At 44.9% G+C, this 26,594-nt stretch overlaps 2 long non-coding RNA genes across 3 annotated transcripts in view; one reads left to right on the top strand and one right to left on the bottom strand.

The window, feature by feature from the left end:
- Positions 1 to 4,403: 4,403 nt before the first annotated feature.
- Positions 4,404 to 26,594, bottom strand: part of LOC311443308 — an 89,021-nt gene continuing 66,830 nt past the window's right edge. The window contains exons 1-4 of one of the 2 annotated variants that reach the window (XR_014697208.1): positions 7,585 to 8,286; positions 7,452 to 7,498; positions 7,225 to 7,361; positions 4,404 to 4,749 (exon numbers count right to left, since the gene is read on the bottom strand). This is a non-coding gene — a long non-coding RNA (uncharacterized lncRNA). Of the gene's footprint in view, positions 4,750 to 7,224; positions 7,362 to 7,451; positions 7,499 to 7,584; positions 8,287 to 26,594 lie in introns of those variants that run through there. The other variant, XR_014697207.1, reaches the window with a different exon arrangement.
- On the top strand, positions 14,510 to 18,047 carry LOC311443310. The gene is made up of 2 exons (XR_014697210.1): positions 14,510 to 15,246; positions 17,722 to 18,047. It is a non-coding gene; the product is annotated as an uncharacterized lncRNA (long non-coding RNA).

Genomic DNA, 26,594 nt, shown 5'->3' with positions numbered 1-26,594 from the left:
CTGAAGGACGGCTGGGAGACAAGTCTTGAAGAGAATGTTCTATAAACTTGGTATGGTGCCAAGTAAGTACAAAGGGGGAGAGGAAGACTACGAGCCTTCAGCATGAAAGACCCCTAGAGACCCCCAGAAGAGACCCCAGAGGAGACTGCGCATGCTCCAGTAGGAGGGACTGCACCCCGGAAGCTAATTCTAATAATCTATTTTTTTTAGAAGTAGTAATGAATATGTATTAGTCTAGGAGCATAAAAATCAGCTGCTTGATGTAACTGGTGTGCGTCCTGGTGGAGCGGAGACTCCCGGTGCACCCAGCGCTGTTTGCTTACCTCTATTCCTTTATATTCTTTCAATAAATCCTATTTTTATTTTAATCCTAATTTAAATCCTGAGCCATTTATAACAAGGGTTAGGTTAACTTTAAGGTTTATGTTAAGTATAAGTGTAAGGGTAACGGAGACAGTAAAGGTAAGGGTAAGGGGAATGGTAAAGTTAAGGCTACAAGTACGTGTTAGGATATGGGTTATGGTAAGGGTAAGTGTTAGGGTAATGGTTAGGGTTAATTTTAGGGTTAGGGTGAGGGAAACATAAGGGTAAGTGTTAGGGTAATAGTTAAGGGTAAGGTTAAGGTTAAGAGTAAGTGTAAGTTTTAGGGTAAGGGTTAGGGTTAATGTAAGGGTCAGGGTAAGGGCTGGGGTAAGGTTTAGGGTTAGGGTTAGGTTAAGGGTAAGGATTAGGGTAAGGGTAAGGGTATGGATAAGGATAAGTGTAAGTGTTAGGGTAAGGGTAATGTTAAAGGTAACAGTAAGTGTAAGGAGAAGGGTTAGGGTAAGGGTAAGAGTAAGGGTATTGGCAACAGTAACAGTGAGGGTAACAGTAAGGGTAAGTGTAAGGTTTAGATTTAGGCTAAGGGTAAGTGTAGCAGAAAGGGTAAGGTTTACTGTAAGGTTTAAGGTTTCGGCTTAGGTTAAGGGTAAGGGTAAGGGTAAGGGTAATTGTACGAGTAATTGCTAGGGTAAGTGTAAGCGTAAGTGTACATGTAAGTGTTGTTGTATGGCTTATGGTAAGGGTAAGGTCAAGGGTAAGGTTTATGTTAAGGGTAAGCGTAAGGGTAAGGGTAAGGTTAAGGGTACAAATATGTGTTAGGGTATGGGTTATGGTATGGGTAAGAATTAGGGTAAGTATAAGGGTAAGGGTAAGTGTAAGGGTACAGGTCAGGGTAAGGGTTAGAGTAAGGGTTAGGGTAAGGGTTAGTTTTAGGGTTAAAGTCAGGAAAATGTATGCGTAAGTATTAGGTTAATGTTAAGGGTAAGGTTAAGGTTAAAAGTGTAAGGTTTAGGGTAGAGGTTAGGGTTAATGTAAGGGTCAGGGTAAGGGTTCAGGTAAGGTTTAGGGTTAGGGTTAGGTTAAGGTTAAGTGTTAGGGTAAGCGGAAGTTGTATGGATAAGGATTAGTGTAAGGGATAGGGTAAGGGTAAGTGTTCGGGTAAGGGTAAGGTTAATGGTAACCGTAAGTGTAAGGGTAAGGGTTAGGGTAAGGGGAAGAGTAAGGGTAAGGGTAGGGGAAGTCTAAGGTTATGGGTCAGGGTTAAAAGTTAGAGTAAGGGTTAGGGTTAGGGTTAGGTAAGGATAAGTGTTAGGGTAATGGTTACGGTTAATTTTAGGGTTATGTTGAGGGAACATAGCAACAGTGCGCGCAGTCGCAGAATATACCAGGAGTGCTGAGTAATCCCAGAATTAGCAAGGTATAAAAAGGGACCCTGGCAGGGGTGAGGTGCGTGCCGTTGGCGGAGCTGAGACTCCCCGGCTGCCCAGTGCTGTTTTGCTTGATGTTTGCTTACTCAATAAATTCCTTTCTATGATTAATACAATGCTCTCTGAAAATTAATTAAGGGGGCAACTTATAACACTTTGGACGCTCAAAACCCAAACCCAAAAACTTTGGACGCTCAAAACCCTATCCCGAAAACAGGACGCTCAAAGCCCTAACCCAAAATCATTAGGATGCTCCAAGCCCTAACCCAAAAACATTCGGACGCTCAAAACCCAAACCCAAAACATTAAGATGCTCCAAACCCTATCCAGAAAACATTAGGAAGCTCAAAGACCTATCCCAAATACTTAGGACGCTCAAAACCCTATCCTGGAAACACTGAGATGCTCAGAACCCTATCCTCAAAATTTAGGACGCTCCAAACCCTAACCCAAAAACATTAGGACGCTCAAAGCCCCAACCCAAAACATTAGGACGCTCCAAACCCTATCCTGGAAGCATTAAGATGCTCAAAACCCTATCCTGAAAACTGAGGATGCTCATTACCCAGACCCAAAATATTAAGATGCTCAAAACCCTAACCCAACTACTTAGGATGCTTGAAAGCCGATCCCAAAAAATTAGGGCACACAAAAGCCTAACCCCCAAAATTAAGATGCTCAAAATCCAAACCCCCAAAATTAGGATACTCAAAACCCTGGCCCTGGAGAAACTAACCTGAAAAAAAAAAAAAAAAAAAAAAAAAAAAAAAAAAAAAGATCTTAAAACCCTAACCGTAAATAACTGACCAAAAATAAAACCTTAAGACTCTAACCCTAAAAAACATATCAACACTACAACCCAAAAAACTCTAATACCCTAACACGCTAACCCTGAAACCCTTAAAACCCTAACCCCCAAACCCTTAAAACCCTAACCGTTAAAACTCCAACCCTAAAAACCTTAAAATCCTAAACATAAACCCTGAAACCCCTTACCCTGAAACCCAACCCTAGTGCCCAATCCCTGAAACCTTAAAACCCTGAATCAATCTGTAGCAAATAGCATAGGCTGAGTCGAGGATCTCAGTACAGTAGCATTATTATTCGAGATTACAATGGCGGGTGTCCCACAAGCAGGAGGGTGCCTACTAATTCCATACACAGTTTATACACTTTTTTTTTCTGCCGAGGACCGGGACCCTCCCCTGTTTCCCCTTTAACTGTGCTATTCAAGGTTCATAATCTAGCTGGTGCTTCACAGAAAATACACAGCTGCTGGCCTGTTACAAGTCACATTTCTTTTGAGGTTTTTACTCTTTGAGGTGGTAATGTTTCTTACGCCGTGATTTCCACCTAATTGCTGTAAGGATTCTGGTTGTCTGCGTTTTACAAGGTTGTCTGTTATAATAAATAAAAGTCCCAAATAGGATTACAATCAAAGTTTACAATTCACTGAATGAATAGAGGTAAGCAAACAGTGCTGGGTACTCCGGGAGTCTCTGTTCCACCAAGACGCGCACCAGTTATACACCAGTTACCTCCCTTAAGGGATATAGAGAAGCCCTCTCAGATACATCCGTCCTACTTCTCCTGCATGCGGCCGGAGGTCGGTCTAATTCTGGTGCTGTTGGTGGTGGAAGCTGGGGCAACGGTGGTACTGGTGGCGATACCACAGCCACCGGAGGGGGAGCCTCCGGGGGTGGATTGTTAGGATATGGAGGTGGTAGCTTATCCAACGGCTCACGTTTATCTTCTTTTTCTTTTTCATGTTCTTCTTGTTCTTCAAATTTCTTACCTGCTTTTAGTGTAAATATTGAGGCTGGAAAAGGACCTGAAGTCTTCCTGATCCATAATCCTGCATAATCACTTTCTTCCTGGCTAAAAGGTTCCTTTGAATTAACATGGATATTTAAGGCCTGGCAAATCCAGTCTTCGAAGGATCCAAAAACAGGCCAAAAGACATGTAGTCTTAAAGGCTCCTTTGGCCATTCTGTCACACAATACTGGACCATTTTTAATTTACTTTTTCCTTTTCTGGGGTCCCTATCATTCCAATTTCTAATCGTTATTCCTAATGGACTTTCTGGTGGTATGACTGGTAATTTGCTCCCTTTCTTCTGGTCTCTGGTCTTCGATTTTGTCTGACCCATCTAGGAATTTTACTCTGGCAATTCCCACAGCCCTTGGTTACCTTAGTAAGAGTGTCTTGCAGGGGGTCGAGGACCTATCACACACCCACAAATCCTATAGGAATCCCTTCGGTCCTTCGCCGGCCAAGTCCCTCGCAGGAGATTGGAACCGCGGTTAGAAGACCTCCACAATCGCTTCGGAACTAAGTTCCATCTCAGTCACACTCTTACACACACAGGCAACCGAACCCCACCCAACCAAACGGTATACGCTTTAAATGCTTACGACTCCGTCATCTTCGTTCGGATCTTCACACACACAATTACGGGCAAAATATAGTGCTGCAGCTGGCAAGGGAGCTGAAAAAAAGAATCAGAAACTTTGCTTACCTTTATTCAGGTTCAAGATGCCATGAGTTCCGACCTGACTCAAACAGCAGCCACCAAATGGTGGGGGTGCCTCTCCTAGATCAAACCAGAAATCAGGAACCAAAGCCCTCCCGGACGAGCGCCCACTTATAATAAATGACTGGGTCCCAAATAGGATTGCAATTGAAATTTACAATTTATTAAATGAATAGAGGTAAGCAAGCAGCGCTGGGTGCGCCAGGAGTCTCTGCTCCACCAAGACGCACACAAGTTACATCAGGCGGCTGGTTTTTATGCTGCTAGGCTAATACATATTCATTACTACTTCTACAAAAGGCAGGGTTATTCTAATTAGTTCCCAGAATCCAAACCCTCCCACTGGTGCAGGCGTTATCAGTCTCCGGTGGTCCCTCTGGGGGCCGCTCGTACTGAAGGCTCGTAGTCTTCCTCCCAGGCTTTTCTCTTGTCCATCTCCTTTGTCCATCTTGGCTGGATGGCAGACACTTGCATAGTGTCCCATCAAGAGTTGTAAAAGTTAGCAGTTTTTCTGAAACCCCTTTGTTCTCTTATCCCCTATTGACCCGAATTGCTGGACCATTCCTTTGCAAGATACAAGAACTATATACATTAACCACTCCGGTTTTCTCAGACTTTTCATCATATCATGCGACCCTAGCATTGTTCCATATTGACACGAATCAGATGAACTCATTTCACACTGTTAAGCTGTCTTATCACTGCAAGCATATCTCAATACCACCTTCCTTCCCTCTACAGGATGTAACTGCGCAAAAACAACATTTTTATTCCCACAACCTTGATCCCCTTACCCTGAAATCCTTATTCCCCTTAAACCTAACAACTCTAACCACAACCCTAACCCTTATTATCAACCCCCTAACGCTAATGACACTGACCTTAATCCAAACCCCAAACTGCCCCTAACCCCAGACAACCAACAACGAAACACACACACACAAAGATGGAAACTACAAAAAAGGCAAAACCCACGATACAGGCCCCAAATCACAAATACGCAACCAAAATGCTACAGAAAAGCCCCAGATGCAGGCCCCAAATGCTACTGCTAGGCCTCAAAAGCTCAAGATGCATCCCAAAGCAAAAATGCAGACCCCAAACGTTACAGAAAAGCCCTCAAACCCAGGCTGCACAAGTCTACAAGCAGGCCCCAAACTGCCAACAGAAGCAGGCACCAACCACACCCAGATGCAGACCCCAACTGCCCACAAGCAGCTCCTACCCCACCACCCCCTCCCAAGAACTGGACTCCACCCAGACACTGGCCCAAGACCCAGACCCGACCCCCGCCAACCCCCCTACCCTCCCCCCGACACAGGTGTACAAGCAGCTCACAACCCGCCCCTTCAGAGACCGGTCCCACTCCCCCCACCCCCCCCCAAGACACGGGATGCGGAGGTGTACAACCAACTCCCAACTCCCTCCCCCTCAAAGGGAGGCCCCAAAGACCCCCAAATGGAGGCTCCTAGAGTGAACAAACAGCTCCCAACTTCCCCAGGCACAGGCCCACCCCCCCCCCCCCAAAACACAGGCCACAAAGGTGTATAAACAGCCCAGACCCCCCTCCAAGACCATGGCCCCTATAGTGTACAAGCAGCTCCCAACCACCCACAGATGCAGGCCCCAACCCTTCTCAAAAGGGAGGCACCTAGAATGCATGAGCAACTCCCAACCAGCCTAAACATAGGTCCAAAAGTGCACAAGCAGCTCCCAACCCCCCTCAAATACAGACCCCAAAAGTGTACAAGTAGCTCCCCCCCTGAGACAGGACCCAAAGGTGTACAACCAGTTCCCAACACCCCTGAGACACAGGCCCCAACCGCCCCCCCAGACACAGCGACCCAAATTCTACAAGCAGCTCCCAACCCCTGCCAGGCACGCCCCCTACCCTATACAAGCAGCTCCCAACCCTCCCCCCCCCCCCCCGAGGGAGGCCCCCAAGGCCCCCACAAACACAGGCCCCTACAGTGTACAGGCAGCTCCCAGCCACCCCCAGATGCTGGCCCCAAAGTTGTACAAACAGCTCCCAGCCACCCTGCAGAAACAGATTCCTACATTGTACAAGCAGTTCCCAGCCCGCTAGACACAGGCCCTGACCCCCCACACATGCAGGCCCCAAAGGTGTACAAGCAGCTCCCACCCCTCCCCCAGACGCAGGTCCCAAGCCCCCCCCCCCAAACACAGGCCCCTACAACCAGCACCCAACACCCTACCCCCGATGCCAGGCCCAAAGGTGTAGAAGCAGCTCCAAACCTCCTCCCTCAACCCAGGCTCCAACAGTGTACAAGCACCTCCCAACCAACCCTCCCCTTCCCCCCCCTCCCCCCCGCCCCCCGACACAGGCTCCAAAGGAATACAAAGAGCTCCCACCCCTCCCCCAGATGCTGGTCTCAACCCCCCCCCGCCCCCAGAAGCAGGCCCCAAAGGTGTAGAGTCAGCTCCCAACCCCCTCAATGCCGGCCCCAAGGGTCTACAAGCAGCTCCCCCCTTGCCCCCAGATACCGGCCCCCAGACACAGACCCCAAAAGCCTAATCACAGGCCCTGAACTCTAGAGGCAGGCTCCAAAACCCAGGACAAAGCCCCACTGGTTCGAGACAGGGCCCAAATCCCAGACACAGGCCCCAAACGCTAAACATATGCCAAAAAAAGTATTAGTGCTGGTGCCAAATGTTACAGACAGGCCCCAAAGCCTGAGATGCTCAAGGCTGAGACGTAACTTGGCTTTCTGAATTACTGGAAAGCAGCTTTCATTCTCAGATAATTGTGTGCAGGCTAGATAGGATGGGGCTTCAGGCACCTCTTCACCTGAGGAAACACACTGCCATCAGGCACCGCTGTGCCAGACAAGCTTGTTCTGCTAGAACACCCTACTCAGATGCACTGTGGCATTCAAGTGAACTGCTTTCATGCAAATATAACGACTGATGTTACAACCCACCTTGCCTGTGGCACCTGATGAACAGAAGAGTAAGCCACCGCAGCGCTTCAAAACCATCCCTGCACATGCCGCTCCTTGTCGCTCTCTGGCCTTATCTCATATCCTTATCCACTTCTGTGGAGAGCCTGCCACGGCACCTGCAAAGCAAGACGGACACCTTTCATAGTCACCTTGTGCTACTTGGTCGTTCTGCTCCAACCCAGCTCATGACCAGCCCCTCTTCTTACACAGCTCTTCAGAGTGCAGTTTGCTCCTTTGAGCCTGTGCGAGACACCTGTGAAAGAAAAAGAAACGCATAGGCCGATGCAGCATCCAAAGACACAGCACAACTAGGTAAGTTACTCTCATCTGCTCCCTTACCTCTGCCGCTTACCAGCCCCCGAGGCAGATGCTTCAATCTACCCTCTTCAAACAGCTCCAACACCTCTAAAAGACAAAGAGGGGATGCTTAGAGGAACAGTGAGACCTACAACACAACAACTGCTACATCTGTTCCTCACTCACCTTGCCAGAGGCAGCTCTGCGTGTGACGTCCCAGGTTGTACACTGCGTTACCTAACCCTTACCGTAACCCTTACCCTAACCCTTCTCACCCTTACCATTACCCAAATCCTTACCTTTACTTTTTCCTTACCCTTACTCTTTCCTTTAACCATAACCTTACCCTTACCCTATACCTTACTCCAACCCTTCCCCTTACCTTCCCCTTCCCCTTACACTTAACCTAACCCTTACCCTTCTGCTTCCCCTAAAACATATCCTAACACTTTCCCTTACCCTTAAACTTACCCTAACCCTTTCTATTACCCTTACACTTACTCTTGCCCTAATCCTTGCTTGCACCCTTACACTTATCCTAACCCTTACCCTTACCCTTACTCAAACCCTTACTCTAACCCTTACCCTGACCCGTACCCTTACCCTTACCCTTAACCTAACCCTAAACCTTAAACCTTACTTTAAAGCTTACCCTTTCTGCTACACTTACCCTTAGCCTAAATCTAAACCTTACACTTACCCTTAGCCTAACCCTCACCCTTACCATTACCCATACCCTTATTCTTACCCTTACCCTAACCCTTACCTTTACACTTACGGTTACCATTAACCTTACACTTACCCTAACACTTATCCTGAACCTAACCCTTACCCTAAACCTTACCCCAACCCTTACCCTGACCCTTACATTAACCCTAACCCTTAGCCTAAACCTTACACTTACTCTTAACATTAACCTTACCCTTAACCTTAAGCTAATACTTAACCTTACGTTTTTCTCACCCTAACCCTATAATTAACCATAACCATTACGCTAACACTTAACCTTACCCTTAAAATAAGCCATACAACAACGCTTAAACTTACCCTAACATTTACTCGTACAATTAAAATATTAATTAATTAAATTAAAAAATTTTAATGTAAAATTAATTGAATTAAAAAATTAAAATACTCTTATACCTTATCCTTAACCCTCACCCTTATCATTACCAATACCCTTACTCTCACACTTATTCTTATACATACAACTTACCCTTTTCCTAACACTTAACCCTAACCTAACTCTAACCCTAAACCTTACCTGAACCCTTTCCAGGACGCTTACATTAACCCTTACCCTTAACCTAAACCTTACACTTGCTCTTAACCTTAACCTAATACTTACCTTTTCGTTTTCCTCACACTAACCCTAAAATTAACCCTAACCATTACCCTAACAGTTACCCCTAACATAACCCTTACTCTAACACTTACAGTGACCCGTACACTTACACATACCCTTACACTTACTCTTACCCTAACCCTTACCCTTACCCTTACCATAACCCCTACTCTAACACATCCTTCTACCCGTACCCTTACCCTTACTGTTACCCTAACCCTTACCCTTACCTTACCCTATCCCTATCCCTTACCCTATCCCTTACCCTATCCCTTACCCTTAACCTAACCCTAAACCTTACCCTTATCCTAACACTTACCCTTACCGTAAACCTTACCCTTTCTGCTACACTTACCCTTAGCCTAAATCTAAACCTTACACTTACCCTTAGCCTAACCCTCACCCTTACCATTACCCATACCCTTATTCTTACCCTTACCCTAACCCTTACCTTTACACTTACGGTTACCATTAACCTTACTCTTACCCTAACACTTACCCTTAACCTAACCCTTACCCTAAACCTTACCCCAACCCTTACCCTGACCCTTAAATTAACCCTAACCCTTACCCTAAACCTTACCCCAACCCTTACCCTGACCCTTAAATTAACCCTAACCCTTACCCTAAACCTTACACTTACTCTTAACCTTAACCTTAGCTGTAACCTAATACTTAACCTTACGTTTCCCTCACCCTAACCCTGAAATTAACCCTAAACATTACCCTAACACTTGACCTTACCCTAACCCTAAAATTACTCGTACAATTACCCTTACCCTTACCCTTAACCTAAGCCGAAACCTTACAGTAAACCTTACCCTTTCTGCTACACTTACCCTTAGCCGAAATCTAAACCTTGCATTTACCCCTACTGTAACCCTCACCCTTATCATTACCAATACTCTTACCCTTACCCTTACCCTAACCCTTCTCCTTACACTTACTGTTACCTTTAACATTACCCTTACCCTAACACTTACACTTATCCTTATCCATGCCCTTACCCTTGCCCTAATCTTTACCCTTAACCTAACCCTAACCCTAAACCTTACACCAACCCTTACCCTGACCCTTACATTAACCCTAACCCTTACCTTAAAACTTACACTTACTCTTAACCTTACCCTTAACCATTACACTAACACTTACCCTTACGTTTCCCTCACCCTAACCTTAAAATTAACCCTAACCATTACCCCAACACTTACCCTTACCCTAACCCTAACCGTAACTCTAACCCTTACTCTAACCCTTACCCTGACCCGTACCCTTACACTTACCCTTACCCTAACCCTTACCCTTACCATAACCCATACCCTAACACGTACTTGTAGCCTTAACCTTACCGTTCCCCTTACCCTTACCTTTACTGTCTCCGTTACCCTTACACTTACACTTAACATAAACCTTAACCTTAACCTAAACCTTACCATAAGCCATACAACAACACTTACATGTACACTTACGCTTGCACTTACCCTAGCAATTACTCGTACAATTACCCTTAACCTTACTATTAAGCTAACCCTAAACCTTACCCTTATGATAACACTTACCCTTATCCTAAACCTTACCCTTTCTGCTGCACTTACCGTTTGCCTAATTCTAAACCTTACCCGAACCCTCACCCTTACCTAAATCTAACCATTACCCTAACCTTCACTCTTACCCTTACCATTATACTTACTTTTACCCTTAAACTAAACCTTACCCCAACCCTTACCCTGACCCTTACATTATCCCTAACCCTTACCCTAACCCTAACCCTAACCCTTACTCTAACCCTAACCCTTAACCTAAACCTTACACTTAATCTTAACTTTAACCTTACCCTTAAACTAATACATACCCTTACGTTTCCCTCACCATAACCCTAAAATTAACCGTAACCATTACCCTAACACTTATCCTTACCGAACCCTAACCCTAACCCTTAGTCTAACTTTTACCCTGACCCGGACCCTTAGACTTCCCCTTCCCCTTACTCTTCCCCTTACCCTAACCCTTACCCTTACACTTACGGTTACCATTAACCTTACCCTTACCCTAACACTTATTCGTAACCTAACCCTTACCCTAAACCTTACCCCAACCCTTACCCTGACCCTTACATTAACCCTAACCCTTACCCTAAACCTTACCCTTACTCTTAACCTTAACCTTACCCTTAACATTCACCTAATACTTACGCATACATTTTCCTGACTTTAACCCTAAAACTAACCCTAACCATTACCCTAACACTTAACCTTACCCTAACCCTAACCCTTACTCTTACCATTACCCTGACCCTTACCCTTACACTTACCCTTATTCTTACCCATACCATAACCCATACCCTAACACATATTTGTACCCTTAACCTTACCGTTACCCTTAACCTTACCCTTACCCTTACTCTATCCCTTACCCTTACGCTTACCCTTAACATAAACCTTACCCTTGACCTTACCCTTACCATAAGCCATACAACAACACTTACATGTACACTTACGCTTACACTTACCCTAGCAATTACTCGTAAAATTACCCTTAACCTTACCCTTACCAAACCATTACCCTTTTTCTTAACCTAACCATAAACATTAAGGATAAGCTAAAGGGTCACCCTTAAGGTTAACGTTATCATAACTCTTACACTTAAGTGGGTAAGTGGAAGTGTAAGGGTACAGTTCAGGGTAAGCGTTAGAGTAAGGGTAAGTGTTAGGGTAATGGTTAGGCTAATTTTAGGTTTAGGGTGAGGGAAACGGAAGGGTAAGTATTAGGTTAAGTTTAAGGATAAGGTTAAGAGTTATGGTAAGGGTTAGGTTTAATGTAAGGGTAAGGGTTTGGGAAACGTTTAGGATAAGGGTAAGAGAAGGGATAATGGTAAGGGTAAGGATGATGTTTAGTGTAAGGGTTAGATTTAGTTAAGGGTAAGGGTTAGTGTAAGTTTAAGAGTAAGGGTAAGTGTAAGGGTATGTGTAAAAGTACGGGTAATTGTAAGGGTTAGAGTAAGGGTTAGGGTAAGGGTAAGAGTAAGGGTATTGGTAATGATAAGGGTGAGGGTTACAGTAAGGGTAAGTGTAAGGTTTAGATTTAGGCTAAGGGTAAGTGTAGCAGAAAGGGTAAGGTTTACTGTAAGGTTTAAAGTTTCGGCTTAGGTTAAGGGTAAGGGTAATTGTACGAGTAATTGCTAGGGTAAGTGTAAGCGTAAGTGTACATGTAAGTGTTGTTGTATGGCTTATGGTAAGGGTAAGGTCAAGGGTAAGGTTTATGTTAAGGGAAAGCGTAAGGGTAACGGATAGAATAAGGGTAAGTGTAACGGTTAAGTGTTAGGGTAATGGTTAGGGTTAATTTTAGGATTAGGGTGAGAAAAATGTAAGGTTAAGTACTAGCTTAAGGTTAAGGGTAAGGTTAAGGGTAAGGTTAAGGTTAAGAGTAAGTGTAAGGTTTAGGTTAAGGGTTAGTGTTAATGTAAGGTTCAGGGAAAGGTTTGGGGTAAGGTTTAGGGTTAGGTTCAGCTTAAGGGTAAGGGTTGGGGTAAGGTTAAGGGTATGGATAAGGAAAAGTGTAAGGGATAGGGTAAGGGTTAGCGTAAGGGTAAGATTAATGGTAATGTTTATGTTAAGGGTAAGCGTAAGGGTAACGGATAGAGTAAGGGTAAGGGTAAGAGTAACGGTAAGGTTAAGGGTACAAATATGTGTTAGGGTATGGGTTATGGTATGGGTAAGAGTTAGGGTAATGTAAGGGTAAGGGTGAGTGTAAGGGTATGGGTGAGGGTAAGGGTTAGAATAATGGTTAGAGTTAATTTTAGGGTTAGGGTGAGGGAAATGTAAGGGTAAGTATTCGGTTCAAGTAAGGGTAAGTGTAAGATTTAGATTTAGGCTAATGGTAAGTGTAGCAGAAAGGGTAAGGTTTACGATAAGGGTAAGTGTTAGGGTAAGGGTAAGGTTTAGGGTAAGAGTAAGTGTAAGTGTATGTGTAAGGGTATGGGTCATTGTAAGGGTTAGAGTAAGGGTTAGGGTAAGGGTGTTAGGGTAATGGTTAGGGTAAATTTTAGGCTTATGGTGGGGGAAACGTAAGGGTAAGGATTAGGTTAAGGTTACGGGTAAGGTTAAGGTTAAGAGTAAGGTTTAGGATAAGGGTTAGGGTTAATGTAAGGGTCAGGGTAAGGTTTCAGGTAAGGTTTAGGTGTAGAGTTAGGTTAAGGGTAAGTGTTAGGGTAAGGGTAAGTTGTATGGACAAGGATAATTGTAAGGGATAGGGTAAGGTTAAGGTTAATGATAACGGTAAAAGGAAGAGTAAGGATATGGGTAATGGTAAGGGTGAGGGAAAGGGTAAGGGTAAGTGTAAGGTTTAGATTTAGGCTAAGGGTAAGTGTAGCAGAAAGGTGTAGGATTAGGGTAAGGGTGTTAGGATAAAGGTTAGGTTAAGGGTAAGGGTAAGGGTAATGGTAAGGATAAGGGTAAGGGTAAGGGTAAGGGTAAGGGTATCGGTAATGGTAAGGGAAAGGGTTAGGGTAAGTGTAAGGGTAAGGGTAAGTGTAAGGGTACAGGTCAGGGTAAGGGTTAGAGTAAGGGTTAGGGTTAGGTAAGGATAAGTGTTAGGGTAATGGGTACTGTTAAAATTAGGGTTATGGTGAGGGAAATGTACGGGTATGTATTAGTTTAAGGGTAAGGTTAAGGTTAAGAGTAAGTGTAAGGTTTAGGTTAAGGTTTAGGGTTAATGTAAGGGTTAGGGTAAGGGTTGGGGTAAGGTTTAGGGTAAGGAGAAGAGTAAGGGTATGGTTAATGGTAAGGGTGAGGGTTAGGGTAAGGATAAGGGTAAGTATAAGGTTTAGGGTAAGGGTAATGGTATGGAGAAGGGTAAGGGTAAGGGTAAGTGTAAGGGTAAGGGTAGGAGTCATTGAACGAGTAATTCCTAGGGTAACTGTAAGCGTAAGTGTACATTTAAGTGTTGTTGTATGGCTTATTGTAAGGGTAAGGTTAAGTGTTAGCGTAATGGTTATGGTTAATTATAGGGTTAGGGTGAGAAAAACGTAAGGTTAAGTATTAGCTAAAGGTTAAGGGTAAGGTTAATGTTAAGAGTAAGTGTAAGGTTTAGGGTAAGGGTTAGGTTCAGGATAAGTGTTAGGGTAAGTGTAAGGTTAATGGTAACAGTCAGTGTAAAGGTAAGGGTTAGGGTAAGGATAAGGGTATGGGTAATGGTAAGGGTGAGGGTTATGCTAAGAGTAAGTGTAAGGTTTAGATTTAGGCTAAGGGTAAGTGTAGCAGAAAGGGTAAGGTTTACGGTAAGGTTTGAGGTTTAGGCTTAGGTTAAGGGTAAGGGTAAGGGTAAGGTTTAGGTTTAGGAAAAGGGTAAGTGTAGCAGAAAGGTTAAGGGTTAGGGTAAGTGTTAGGGTAAGGGTAAGGTTAAGGGTAAGGGTAATGGTATGAATAAGGGTAAGGGTAAGGGAAATGGTACGGGTCAGGGTAAGGGTTAGAGTAAGGTTTTGAGTAAGGGTAAGGGTAAGGGTTAGGATAAGTGTAAGGGTGCAAGCAAGGATTAGGGCAAGAGTAAGTGTAAGGGTAATAGAAAGGGTTAGGGTAAGTTTAAGGGTAAGGGAAAGTGTTAGGATATGTTTTAGGGGAAGCAGAAGGGTAAGGGTTAGGTTAAGTGTAAGGGGAAGGGGAAGGTAAGGGGAAGGGTTGGAGTAAGGTATAGGGTAAGGGTAAGGTTATGGTTAAAGGAAAGAGTAAGGGTAAGGAAAAAGTAAAGGTAAGGATTTGGGTAATGGTAAGGGTGAGAAGGGTTAGGGTAAGGGTTACGGTAAGGGTTAGGTAACGCAGTGTACAACCTGGGACGTCACACGCAGAGCTGCCTCTGGCAAGGTGAGTGAGGAACAGATGTAGCAGTTGTTGTGTTGTAGGTCTCACTGTTCCTCTAAGCATCCCCTCTTTGTCTTTTAGAGGTGTTGGAGCTGTTTGAAGAGGGTAGATTGAAGCATCTGCCTCGGGGGCTGGTAAGCGGCAGAGGTAAGGGAGCAGATGAGAGTAACTTACCTAGTTGTGCTGTGTCTTTGGATGCTGCATCGGCCTATGCGTTTCTTTTTCTTTCACAGGTGTCTCGCACAGGCTCAAAGGAGCAAACTGCACTCTGAAGAGCTGTGTAAGAAGAGGGGCTGGTCATGAGCTGGGTTGGAGCAGAACGACCAAGTAGCACAAGGTGACTATGAAAGGTGTCCGTCTTGCTTTGCAGGTGCCGTGGCAGGCTCTCCACAGAAGTGGATAAGGATATGAGATAAGGCCAGAGAGCGACAAGGAGCGGCATGTGCAGGGATGGTTTTGAAGCGCTGCGGTGGCTTACTCTTCTGTTCATCAGGTGCCACAGGCAAGGTGGGTTGTAACATCAGTCGTTATATTTGCATGAAAGCAGTTCACTTGAATGCCACAGTGCATCTGAGTAGGGTGTTCTAGCAGAACAAGCTTGTCTGGCACAGCGGTGCCTGATGGCAGTGTGTTTCCTCAGGTGAAGAGGTGCCTGAAGCCCCATCCTATCTAGCCTGCACACAATTATCTGAGAATGAAAGCTGCTTTCCAGTAATTCAGAAAGCCAAGTTACGTCTCAGCCTTGAGCATCTCAGGCTTTGGGGCCTGTCTGTAACATTTGGCACCAGCACTAATACTTTTTTTGGCATATGTTTAGCGTTTGGGGCCTGTGTCTGGGATTTGGGCCCTGTCTCGAACCAGTGGGGCTTTGTCCTGGGTTTTGGAGCCTGCCTCTAGAGTTCAGGGCCTGTGATTAGGCTTTTGGGGTCTGTGTCTGGGGGCCGGTATCTGGGGGCAAGGGGGGAGCTGCTTGTAGACCCTTGGGGCCGGCATTGAGGGGGTTGGGAGCTGACTCTACACCTTTGGGGCCTGCTTCTGGGGGCGGGGGGGGGTTGAGACCAGCATCTGGGGGAGGGGTGGGAGCTCTTTGTATTCCTTTGGAGCCTGTGTCGGGGGGCGGGGGGGAGGGGGGGGAAGGGGAGGGTTGGTTGGGAGGTGCTTGTACACTGTTGGAGCCTGGGTTGAGGGAGGAGGTTTGGAGCTGCTTCTACACCTTTGGGCCTGGCATCGGGGGTAGGGTGTTGGGTGCTGGTTGTAGGGGCCTGTGTTTGGGGGGGGGGGCTTGGGACCTGCGTCTGGGGGAGGGGTGGGAGCTGCTTGTACACCTTTGGGGCCTGCATGTGTGGGGGGTCAGGGCCTGTGTCTAGCGGGCTGGGAACTGCTTGTACAATGTAGGAATCTGTTTCTGCAGGGTGGCTGGGAGCTGTTTGTACAACTTTGGGGCCAGCATCTGGGGGTGGCTGGGAGCTGCCTGTACACTGTAGGGGCCTGTGTTTGTGGGGGCCTTGGGGGCCTCCCTCGGGGGGGGGGGGGGAGGGTTGGGAGCTGCTTGTATAGGGTAGGGGGCGTGCCTGGCAGGGGTTGGGAGCTGCTTGTAGAATTTGGGTCGCTGTGTCTGGGGGGGCGGTTGGGGCCTGTGTCTCAGGGGTGTTGGGAACTGGTTGTACACCTTTGGGTCCTGTCTCAGGGGGGGAGCTACTTGTACACTTTTGGGGTCTGTATTTGAGGGGGGTTGGGAGCTGCTTGTGCACTTTTGGACCTATGTTTAGGCTGGTTGGGAGTTGCTCATGCATTCTAGGTGCCTCCCTTTTGAGAAGGGTTGGGGCCTGCATCTGTGGGTGGTTGGGAGCTGCTTGTACACTATAGGGGCCATGGTCTTGGAGGGGGGTCTGGGCTGTTTATACACCTTTGTGGCCTGTGTTTGGGGGGGGGGGGGGTGGGCCTGTGCCTGGGGAAGTTGGGAGCTGTTTGTTCACTCTAGGAGCCTCCATTTGGGGGTCTTTGGGGCCTCCCTTTGAGGGGGAGGGAGTTGGGAGTTGGTTGTACACCTCCGCATCCCGTGTCTTGGGGGGGGTGGGGGGAGTGGGACCGGTCTCTGAAGGGGCGGGTTGTGAGCTGCTTGTACACCTGTGTCGGGGGGAGGGTAGGGGGGATGGCGGGGGTCGGGTCCGGGTCTTGGGCCAGTGTCTGGGTGGAATCCAGTTCTTGGGAGGGGGTGGTGGGGTAGGAGCTGCTTGTGGGCAGTTGGGGTCTGCATCTGGGTGTGGTTGGTGCCTGCTTCTGTTGGCAGTTTGGGGCCTGCTTGTAGACTTGTGCAGCCTGGGTTTGGGGGCTTTTCTGTAACGTTTGGGGCCTGCATTTTTGCTTTGAGATGCATCTTGAGCTTTTGAGGCCTAGCAGTAGCATTTGGGGCCTGCATCTGGGGCTTTTCTGTAGCATTTTGGTTGCGTATTTGTGATTTGGGGCCTGTATCGTAGGTTTTGCCTTTTTTGTAGTTTCCATCTTTGTGTGTGTGTGTTTCGTTGTTGGTTGTCTGGGGTTAGGGGCAGTTTGGGGTTTGGATTAAGGTCAGTGTCATTAGCGTTAGGGGGTTGATAATAAGGGTTAGGGTTGTGGTTAGAGTTGTTAGGTTTAAGGGGAATAAGGATTTCAGGGTAAGGGGATCAAGGTTGTGGGAATAAAAATGTTGGTTTTGCGCAGTTACATCCTGTAGAGGGAAGGAAGGTGGTATTGAGATATGCTTGCAGTGATAAGACAGCTTAACAGTGTGAAATGAGTTCATCTGATTCGTGTCAATATGGAACAATGCTAGGGCCGCATGATATGATGAAAAGTCTGAGAAAACCAGAGTGGTTAATGTATATAGTTCTTGTATCTTGCAAAGGAATGGTCCAGCAATTCGGGTCAATAGGGGTTAAGAGAACAAAGGGGTTTCAGAAAAACTGCTAACTATTACAACTGTTGCATGGGACACTATGCAAGTGTCTGCCATCCAGCCAAGATGGACAAAGGAGATGGACAAGAGAAAAGCCTGGGAGGAAGACTACGAGCCTTCAGTACGAGCGGCCCCCAGAGGGACCACCGGAGACTGATAACGCCTGCACCAGTGGGAGGGTTTGGATTCTGGGAACTAATTAGAATAACCCTGCCTTTTGTAGAAGTAGTAATGAATATGTATTAGCCTAGCAGCATAAAAACCAGCCGCCTGATGTAACTTGTGTGCGTCTTGGTGGAGCAGAGACTCCTGGCGCACCCAGCGCTGCTTGCTTACCTCTATTCATTTAATAAATTGTAAATTTCAATTGCAATCCTATTTGGGACCCAGTCATTTATTACAAGTGGGCGCTCGTCCGGGAGGGCTTTGGTTCCTGATTTCTGGTTTGATCTAGGAGAGGCACCCCCACCATTTGGTGGCTGCTGTTTGAGTCAGGTCGGAACTAATGGCATCTTGAACCTGAATAAAGGTAAGCAAAGTTTCTGATTCTTTTTTTCAGCTCCCTTGCCAGCTGCAGCACTATATTTTGCCCGTAACTGTGTGTGTGAAGATCCGAACGAAGATGACGGAGTCGTAAGCATTTAAAGCGTATACCGTTTGGTTGGGTGGGGTTCGGTTGCCTGTGTGTGTAAGAGTGTGACTGAGATGGAACTTAGTTCCGAAGCGATTGTGGAGGTCTTCTAACCGCGGTTCCAATCTCCCGCGAGGGACTTGGCCGGTGAAGGACCGAAGGGATTCCTATAGGATTTGTGGGTGTGTGATAGGTCCTCGACCCCCTGCAAGACACTCTTACTAAGGTAACCAAGGGCTGTGGGAATTGCCAGAGTAAAATTCCTAGATGGGTCAGACAAAATCGAAGACCAGAGACCAGAAGAAAGGGAGCAAATTACCAGTCATACCACCAGAAAGTCCATTAGGAATAACGATTAGAAATTGGAATGATAGGGACCCCAGAAAAGGAAAAAGTAAATTAAAAATGGTCCAGTATTGTGTGACAGAATGGCCAAAGGAGCCTTTAAGACTACATGTCTTTTGGCCTGTTTTTGGATCCTTCGAAGACTGGATTTGCCAGGCCTTAAATATCCATGTTAATTCAAAGGAAGCTTTTAGCCAGGAAGAAAGTGATTATGCAGGATTATGGATCAGGAAGACTTCAGGTCCTTTTCCAGCCTCAATATTTACACTAAAAGCAGGTAAGAAATTTGAAGAACAAGAAGAACACGAAAAAGAAAAAGAAGATAAACGTGAGCCGTTGGATAAGCTACCACCTCCATATCCTAACAATCCACCCCCGGCGGCTCCCCCTCCGGTGGCTGTGGTATCGCCACCAGTACCACCGTTGCCCCAGCTTCCACCAACAGCACCAGAATTAGACCGACCTCCGGCCGCATGCAGGAGAAGTAGGACGGATGTATCTGAGAGGGCTTCTCTATATCCCTTAAGGGAGGTAACTGGTGTATAACTGGTGCGCGTCTTGGTGGAACAGAGACTCCCGGCGTACCCAGCACTGTTTGCTTACCTCTATTCATTCAGTGAATTGTAAACTTTGATTGTAATCCTATTTGGGACTTTTATTTATTATAACAGACAACCTTGTAAAACGCAGACAACCAGAATCCTTACAGCAATTAGGTGGAAATCACGGCGTAAGAAACATTACCACCTCAAAGAGTAAAAACCTCAAAAGAAATGTGACTTGTAACAGGCCAGCAGCTGTGTATTTTCTGTGAAGCACCAGCTAGATTATGAACCTTGAATAGCACAGTTAAAGGGGAAACAGGGGAGGGTCCCGGTCCTCGGCAGAAAAAAAAAGTGTATAAACTCTGTATGGAATTAGTAGGCACCCTCCTGCTTGTGGGACACCCGCCATTGTAATCTCGAATAATAATGCTACTGTACTGAGATCCTCGACTCAGCCTATGCTATTTGCTACAGATTGATTCAGGGTTTTAAGGTTTCAGGGATTGGGCACTAGGGTTGGGTTTCAGGGTAAGGGGTTTCAGGGTTTATGTTTAGGATTTTAAGGTTTTTAGGGTTGGAGTTTTAACGGTTAGGGTTTTAAGGGTTTGGGGGTTAGGGTTTTAAGGGTTTCAGGGTTAGCGTGTTAGGGTATTAGAGTTTTTTGGGTTGTAGTGTTGATATGTTTTTTAGGGTTAGAGTCTTAAGGTTTTATTTTTGGTCAGTTATTTACGGTTAGGGTTTTAAGATCTTAATTTTTTTTTTTTTCAGGTTAGTTTCTCCAGGTCCAGGGTTTTGAGTATCCTAATTTTGGGGGTTTGGATTTTGAGCATCTTAATTTTGGGCTTTTGTGTGCCCTAATTTTTTGGGATAGGCTTTCAAGCATCCTAAGTAGTTGGGTTAGGGTTTTGAGCATCTTAATGTTTCCAGGATAGGGTTTGGAGCATCCTAAGTTTTCGGGAAAGGGTTTTGAGCATCTCAATGTTTCCAGGATAGGGTTTTGAGCGTCCTAAGTTTTCGGGATAGGGTTTGGGGAGTCCTAAGTTTTTGGAATAGGGTTTGGAGAGTCCTAAGTTTTCTGGATAGAGTTTGGAGCGTCCTAGTGTTTTCAGGATAGGGTTTTGAGCGTCCAAAGTGTTATAAGTTGCCCCCTTAATTAATTTTCAGAGAGCATTGTATTAATCATAGAAAGGAATTTATTGAGTGAGCAAACATCAACCAAAACAGCACTGGGCGGCCGGGGAGTCTCAGCTCTGCCAATGGCACGCACCTCACCCCTGCCAGGGTCCCTTTTTATTTATATTTTGCTAATTCCGGGATTACGCAGCACATCCTGGTATATTCTGCGACTGCACGCACTGTTGCTAGGGGGTCGTCTCTGTCCCTCTGGTGGTCGTGAAGATGAAGGCCGTAGTCTTCCTCGGCGTTGTGGTTCAACTTCTTTTATTATTTGGTCATGTTGGCCCAGCGTTAGACAGGAAGGCATGTATGTCGATACACTACTTTAGCAACTTATCAGGAGATGGTTACATGAGCTTTGCAACAGTGTCTTTGAACAAAAGAGGCAACTGAGATGCAGAAGGAGAATGGGTTGGGGGGGGGTCTCTTTTTTGTTACGTTAAGCAAAAGAATTTTCATAGTGTCTAGGCAAGCATTATGCAGCTCCTTACTTCAGCAGGGAGCTTTTGCAAATCCCGCTCCTCAAACAGAACTCCTTGTTTTTATAATACAAAAGACAATGAACAAACATTTATGGTGTATTACCCTAAGTTTTTGGGTTAGGGTTTTTTGCGTCTTAATGTTTTGGGGTTAGGGTTTTGATTCAAAGATCGAAGCCGAAATTCCTTTAAGTGGTATATTCTTTATTGCAGCGCTGGATGCACGGGGGATCTCTCCACCTATCGTGCATACCCAAAGCAAAAAGCAGTCTTGAATTTATACAATCAATCTATCAATATTCTACAAGCACCTATACATATGCATTACCTATCCCCGCCTTCCCTCGCTTCTCATGCTAATTAGCCTTTTGGCACCTTGCGCCTGCGTAGAGCCTTCCAAGAATTGTGGGCAGGGGTCTTTGGGACGTGGGCAGGGGTCTCTGGGAGGAAGACCCCGAGTCTTCCTCACAGTGTACTTTTCACCTTTGGTCAGGAATCTGCTGAATTGGCATGTTTCTTAATTGCAAGAGCTGGTTGTTGCTAATTCTTCCATTTGTTGTATCTTTATAATGAATTCCAATGTCCAGTTTTGAGATTTATAGTCCTTACGTTTGTTTCTCTGTCCGTCTGCCGCTTCCTTATCATGAGTTCCAGTGTCTTGTTTCGAGATATACAGTCCATGTCTGGGGATTGTCCTTGCCTCCCCAATGCCTCCCCAATACCTCCTTAATCAATCCCCCCTTTTCTTTTCCCATGCAAATTCTTTTGCATCAGATACTTTCATTATTTACAGTAACACAACAAAGCAGGCATCTAAACAACATGCACACAAATATTCCTAATACTACTAATGCGATTAGAGCAATGAACACTTGTTTCAACCATTGAAAACTGGGCAACCAGGAGGTTAACTTATTCCATATTTCACTAAAACTCCACGAAAGATCATCTTTACTGATATCATGTAGGACCCTTGTCTGCTTCCATATTTCTTTCAGGTCGGTAGAGATCCTTCCACTCTGATCTACATACACACAACAACTTGTATTTATTACTGTACAGACTCCCCCTTTTCTGGAAAATCTAGTAAATTCTTTTACTTAATACGGAAATTTTCTTTCCCAATCATTATGATATGTACCCCTCAATACCTCACCATGCACATTTGTCAAGGAGGCTAACATGGACATTCGTTGTAACAATTTCCAATTCCAAACAAGTAATACAAAAGACAATATTAAACTTATACCAACTAATATCAATTGTTCAATTACAAGATGTCTGATTTCCCACATAAGTAGTATCCGTATTTATACAATGCTGTTTTCCCATACCCCTAGGTGGGTTACACCTTTGTACACATACATAGTAAGATTCCAACAGCACAAAGCTACTCACTTCTAGTTCCAAAACTTCTTCATATTTTTGACCCCAAGATGTGTTTTCCCACAAATTAGTCCAAGATAAGTTTGCAGGCAAGGGAATCCCGATTAACGATACACCCTTATTCCCATGCTGTGGCAGATGGGTGCATACCCAACAGTTCGTCTTATTAGTTACTTGAGAAATTGTTTGTATTAAGGTCAGGTGTAAGTTCTCATCCCAAGTTGCCCACCCTGAATCCGAGAACCGCACCCCTGCAATCATTAGGATCTGGAAAACCGTAATTTTGTTGGTCCAATTGGAGTGGTGGTCTATATCCTCGCCGGGACCTTCTTCACCCTTGAATTGGGGATCCAAGCTGCTTGCTTCTTAATCTTAACGGCGGTGTGTGTTGTCAGTAATACTTGGTATGCTCCCATCCACTTTCCTTCCATTTTTCCTGTAGGGGTTGTCCTGAAAAAGTCTTCATATATATATAATTCCCGAGCTTAAAGGGGTGGATTGGTTGATCCAACCCTCTAGCCCTGGTCCCTAAAACAAATTTATGTACTTTATTTAATTGTTTCTGAAGTTCAGTTATATAAGCATATAAATATTCTGATCCTAACTGCGTTAGGTCCTCTCCACTAAATAGAAATTGCTATGGCCTTCCATATAAGATTTTGAAGGGACTCAAATTCCCTTTTATTCTAGGTTTAACTCTAATTCTGAGTAATGCTAAAGGGAGGGATTGAGGCCATGACAAATTAGCTTCTTATCCAATTTTAGCTATTTATTGTTTAATTAAATGGTTCATTTTTTCTACCTGTCCTCTTGCCTGTGGTCTATAAGGAGTATGCAGTTGCCAATCTATCTTTAGAATCTTACTTATCTGTTCTACCACTTGTGCACAAAAATGTGAAACTCTATCAGAAGACATTGCTCCTAGAATCCCAAAGCATGGTATTATTTCATTTAACAAGACTTTAACCACTTCTCTTGCTTTGTTTGTTCGACAGGGAAAGGCTTCAGGCCTTCCTGAAAACGTGTCAGTCAGAACCAGTAATAATGATACCCCCCTTTTCTAGGGAGTTCTGAAAAATCAATTTGCCACTGTTGCCCCGAATAATTTCCTTTACCGATTATTCCAAATTTTATTCTATCCTTGGTATTGGGGTTATTGTGTAAGCAAATGCTACATTGTTGAGTTACTTGTTTTATCATATCGTCCCACTAATGTCTGACTCAGGCTCTTATGCAGTGTGCCAGCTCCCCAATGCGTTTTATTGTGTTCTGTAAGAACTATGGGCCATGTTTTCATTTTACCTTTCAAATCTTCAATTAATTTTAAGTCTTCTTTTGTATAATTTGGATATAGTTTGGATTTTACCGTCTGGTATCAAAGACAATGCCTTCACCTCAGTTATTTCAGCTGCCTGCTTAGCCTCTGCCAATCGATTTCCAATTTCAAAATTGGTGTTCTCCTTTTGGTGTCCCTGACAATGCATGATAGCTACCTTTTCTGGTTGTTTTACAGCCTCTAACAATTTTAAAATTTCTTCAGCATACTTTGTGTTTTCACTGAGCGGTCAGCAATCCATGTTCTTTCCAAATTGCTCCATGAGCATGTACCACGCCGAATGTATATTTAGAATCTGTCCAAATATTTACCCTTTTTCCCGCTGCCAGTTCCAATGCTCCCGTGAGAGCAACTATCTCCGCCTTTTGAGCTGATGTTCCAGGGGGTAAAGGCTTAGACTCGATTACCTGCTGAGTAGTTGTTATAGCATATCCAGCTTTACGTTGTCTTTGCATAACAAAACTGCTTCCATCCGTGAACCAAGTTTCTTCCGCATCTTCCATGGGCTCCTCCTTAAGGTCTGGTCGGCTGGAATACACAGTCTCTAGAGTTTCTAAACAATCGTGAATCACAGCTTGTGCCGGAGCATCACTAAGAAAAGAGGCTAGATTCACAATATTAGTTATCACAATTTCCACGTTGTCCTGTTCTACCAATATTGCTTGATATTTCAAAATCATCAATTCTTGTTTAAGTTGTTTAAAGACTTTTTGTGCTTCTCCAGTCCAGACTAACTTTGACTGGTTAATCTTTATCAATTCACATAGAGGCTTTACCAATAGTCCATAATTATAAATCCAAAGGCGACACCAACCTGTCATTCCTAAAAAGCTTTGTAGCTCCTTTACCATTTGAGGTTCTGGAGTCCGGCAAATGACTTCCTTATGTTCAGTTCCTAGTTCTCGTTGTCCTTCCGAAATGTCAAATCCCAGATAGGTCACACTTTGTTGAGCCAGCTGGACTTTCTGTCAAGAGACTTGATATCCATTTAAACCCAGAAAATTCAGATGACTTATAGTCCATTGAATACAACTCCCTTTAGTCTCGGTAGCTATTAAGAGATCATCTACACATTGTAACAAAGCACCTTCAGTGTCCGGAGGCATCCATGTTTTGAGTTCCCTTGCTAATTGGTTTCCAAAAATAGTGGGGCTATTCTTGAATCCTTGAGGTAGTAATGTCCACGTAAGCTGCGTCTTTCTGCCTGAATCGGGATTTTCCCATTCAAAGGCGAATAGGTTTTGGCTTTCTGTGGCTAAGCCTAGGCAGAAGAAGGCGTCTTTTAAATCCAGTACGGTAAACCAGACTTGACTATTCTTTAATTTAGTCAGCAAAGTATAAGGGTTTGCCACTACTGGATGTATATCCTCAGTGATTTTATTTATGGCCCTCAAATCCTGAACTAGCCTATAGCTTTTTCATCTGCCTTTTTAATTGGCAATATGGGTGCATTGGATTCTGATTCGCATTCAATCAATAATCCATACTGTAAAAATTTATTAATTATCTCTTTAATTCCTTTCCTATCTTCTATCCTCAAAGGATATTACTTAACCTTAACGGGTTTCTCTCCTGGCTTTAATTTAATAATTATTAAGGTCACATTTTTAGCTCTTCCAGGGACTTCGGTAGCCCAAACTCCTGGACATACTTGATCTGTGATCTCTAAAGGTATTTCACTTTTAGGGTCAGTTTGTATTAGTGCCAAGCTTAACACATTTGTTAGTTGTTCTTCTCCTATACATAATTCCATTTTCCCTTTTTCAAAGACAATTTCTGCTCCTACTTGCTCTAATAAATCTCTACCTAAGAGTGCCCATGAGGAGCTAGGCATAGATAAAAATCTGTGTATGCCCCATTGTTTCCCTAACTTGTACTTCAAAGGTTCACAAAAATAAGCCTTTTCGGTTACACCTTGTCCTGGTTTCAGTTAGAACAGAGTTAATTTTCTTCCTAGTACCTGGTAGAATGCTATGTTTTGGCTTAGGATGAGAAGAGTGCTGATAACACCCCGATGTTTTAACTGTTGCAGAGCAGTGCTTATACCAAGCCAAGGACACCTCAGCCTTTTGCCCTGTCCTGCCAACAGGCAGGCTGGGGGTGCAGCAAGAGCTGGGAGGGGACAGACCCAGGACAGGTGACCCGAACTAGCCAAAGGGGTATTCCATACCATCTGATGTCAGGCTAAACAATACATAGGGGTGGCTAGCCAGGGGGAGGGGGCCGGACTGCTCGGGGTTAGGCTGGGCATCGGTCAGCGGGTGGTGAGCAATTGCATTGTGCATCACTTGTTTGTACACATTATTAGTAGTGGTACTATTATCATCATTGTATTATTATTATTATTATTGTTATTATTATTTTATTTTGTCTTATTAAACTGTGCCTTTATCTCAACTCACGGGCTTCAGTTTCCATTTCTCTCCCCCGTCCCAGAGAGGGAGGGGGAGGGTGAGCGAACAGCTGCGTGGTGTTTAGCTGCCGGCCGGGTTAAACCACGACACACCTTTTACCCTAACATAATAATTCTGTGAAGGCATTAATGCTTGATTTAGAACTGAATACGTTGCCCCATATCAATAAGAAATTTCACTTCCATTCCTCCCCTAGCTTCATTATAACCAGCGGAGGTACTAGGGTAGTGATTAAGGAGGTATTGGGGAGGCATTGGGGAGGCAAGGACAATCCCCAGACATGGACTGTATATCTCGAAACAAGACACTGAAACTCATGATAAGGAAGCGGCAGACGGACAGAGAAACAAACGTAAGGACTATAAATCTCAAACCTGGACCTTGGAATTCATTATAAAGATACAACAAAGGGAAGAATTGGCAACAACCAGCTCTTGCAATTAAGAAACCTGCCAATTCAGCAGATTCCTGACCAAAGGTGAAAAGTACACTGTGAGGAAGACTCGGGGTCTTCCTCCCAAAGACCCCTGCCCACGTCCCAAAGACCCCTGCCCACAATTCTTGGAAGGCTCTACGCAGGCGCAAGGTGCCAAAAGGCTAATTAGCAT

The sequence above is a fragment of the Aythya ferina genome (assembly GCF_964211825.1).
Source record: "Aythya ferina genome assembly, chromosome: 12".
NCBI lineage: Eukaryota > Metazoa > Chordata > Aves > Anseriformes > Anatidae > Aythya > Aythya ferina.
The sequence above is the reverse complement of the archived record's forward strand: the minus strand, read 5'-3'. Positions and strand labels throughout refer to the sequence as shown.